The following is a 2,551-nucleotide window of genomic DNA, read 5'->3' as shown; positions in this document are numbered from 1 at the left end:
GGTGTTTTTCTTTTGAGGTTTATCCTGTATAGGATTTGTTGAGCTTCTTGGATAGTAGGTTTTTTGTCTTTCATGATACTAGGAAAGTTTTCTGTCAGCAAATCTTCAATGATCCTCTCTGTGTTTTTTGTTTTTTCCCCCTGTTCTGGAACTCTGACCCATGTAAAATTTTGCTTTTGATTGTATCCCATGTCATTCTTAATTTTTCTTTATTCTTTTCTCTGATTTTTCCTCAAACAAAGTGGTATTCAAGGATTTTTTTTAGTTTTGCTGACTCTGTTTTCATTGTTTCAAATTTATTCCTAAAACCTTCTTTTCCACTATTTCTGAAATCCTGTTGTTTAACTTTTGGGTTTCTAATTGCTGTTTTTGTGTGATTTTTAGCTGTTTGTTTATTTTGACATTTTGTTCCTGTATTATTTTCCTGATTTCTTCCTTGTCTTATCTGTCTTTTCCCTGATTTTGCCTGTGTTTTCCCTATCTTTGTCTGTGTTTTCTTTCATCTGTTGGAGAACCCTGAATATTAGAATTCCGAATTCCCTATTGGGTAGTTGCAGTACCTTTTCTTCTAGCAGAAGGTTCTCTGGTGTTTTATTTTGGTTGCTTTCTGGAGCCATTCTCTCTTATATATATATATATATATATATATATATATATATATATATATATATATATATATATATGTTTTGATATTGTCTGCTGTGTCTGGGACATTTAGGAATTATTTTCTTTGTTTACAGATTGTAGATTTGATTGTCTCATCCAGCTTTTCTGTTTTATTTGTTCATACTTGGGCAGGTGGGCTAGACGTGTTTTGTTGCTTCCTCACCTGTGGGCACAATACTTCTCACCACCCCATCCAAGTGAATAGGAGTGGTCATTCAGCTATAGTGCAGCGGAGTGTGTCCACTGGGGATGGAGAGGCAGGGATGGGTAGTTTGTGGTATGAACTGGGGGTGATGGGGCAAGGCTGGGGAGCAGTGTAGGGTGGGGTCTGTACCATTCAGGTGTGTGGCACTTGGCACATGGTACAGATAAGCAGGAGGGAGAGGGGAGAGGAGAGGATGTGATGTGCAGAGCTAAGTGGGTGGATGAAAGAACAGAAAGAAGAGAGAGAAACAAAGGCAAAAAAAGAAAAACAGCAAAAAATGAAGTAAAAAACGTAAATAAAATGGTGGTGTGGTAAGATTCGGCTGGTGGGAGTGGGGCAGACACAGTGAGGCTGTGTGCTGGTGAATCTCTAGCTGAGTGGTGTGGCTCACCATGTCAAGAAAGAGTGTGGGTGGCCCACGGGGCTAGGTGAGTCAGATAAAGGAAGGGAAAGAGGGAAAGAGACAGAAAAAACCAACAATCAAACAAATAAAAAACATAAAAAAAAAAAAAAAACCCAAAAAATATGGTGGTTGATGTGCCGGCCATTGGGGCGGCGTGGAATTGGTGTGGTGGTGAGCTGATGTCTGTCTCACTAGGTGGCACAATGTGGCCTGTGAGGAAGGGGCGGAGGCAGTGAAAGGCCTAGGTGGGAGGGAGTATGAAAAGGAAAAGGGGAAAGATAAAAATATAAAATATGGTGCTGAGGGATCTGGTCCATGGGGGCAACACAGACTTGGGGAGGCTGTGTGCCAGAGGCTCTCCAGCTGAGTGGTACAGCACAGCCTGCCAAGAAGTTAGGGGCAGCACAAAGGGTTGGGTGGATTGAAGAGAGAAAGGAAGGAAGGGACAGAGGGAAGAGAAACAATAATAACAACAACAATAAAAACAGAAAAAAAGACCAAGACAAACAATAAATAAATAAATGAAATGGTGCTGAGGAAGTTGGTTGGCGATGGCAGTGCGAACCTGGGGAGGCTGTGTTCAGTGACTCTTCAACTGAGCTGTGTAGCTCGGCCCCTCCAGAGGGGTTAGGGTGGTACACAAATCTAGGTGGGTGGAAGAAAGGAAAGGAAGGAGAGAGAGAGAAGAAACAGAAAAAAAAGAAGAAAAAAAAAAAAATAGAATGAAAGCAACAGACCAAAAGCTCACAGCCTGTCAAGAAGGGACGGGGATCACGCAGGGGCTAGCTGGGCTGGAGAAAGAGAAGGAAGGAACGGAGAGAGAGAAGCAACAAACAAACAAACAAACAAACAAAACCAAACCACAAAAAAAGAAAAGAAAAAAGCAAAAAATTGCAGCCTGTCAAGAAGGGGAGGGGATGGCACACAGGGTTAGAGAAACAACAACAAAAAAACCCGCAAACAAAAACACAAACCAAAACAAAAAATCAAACAAAAAAACGGGGCTGGAGGGGCTGGATGGTGGAGGCGGGGCAGGCCCCAGTGGCAGTGAGCTAGTGTGCCTCTGGCTGAGCGACCATGACCTGTTGGAAAGTGGCAGAGCTCTCATACAGGGAAGAAGGGTGTGGGGTGGGAAAACGTGTATCCCTAGTTACCTGGTGCTCTGTCTCCTGTTGGGAGCTTGGTGAAGTTGCCTTCCCATACTTCCTGTCTGAGTTCTTTGGCAGCCGTAGCCCAAGATGGTGAATCTGGCCAAATGAGCTGGTATGGGACTTCCA

The sequence above is a fragment of the Loxodonta africana genome, chromosome 22 (genome assembly GCF_030014295.1).
Source record: "Loxodonta africana isolate mLoxAfr1 chromosome 22, mLoxAfr1.hap2, whole genome shotgun sequence".
NCBI classification, from domain to species: Eukaryota; Metazoa; Chordata; class Mammalia; order Proboscidea; family Elephantidae; genus Loxodonta; species Loxodonta africana.
This window is presented reverse-complemented; position numbering follows the sequence as displayed.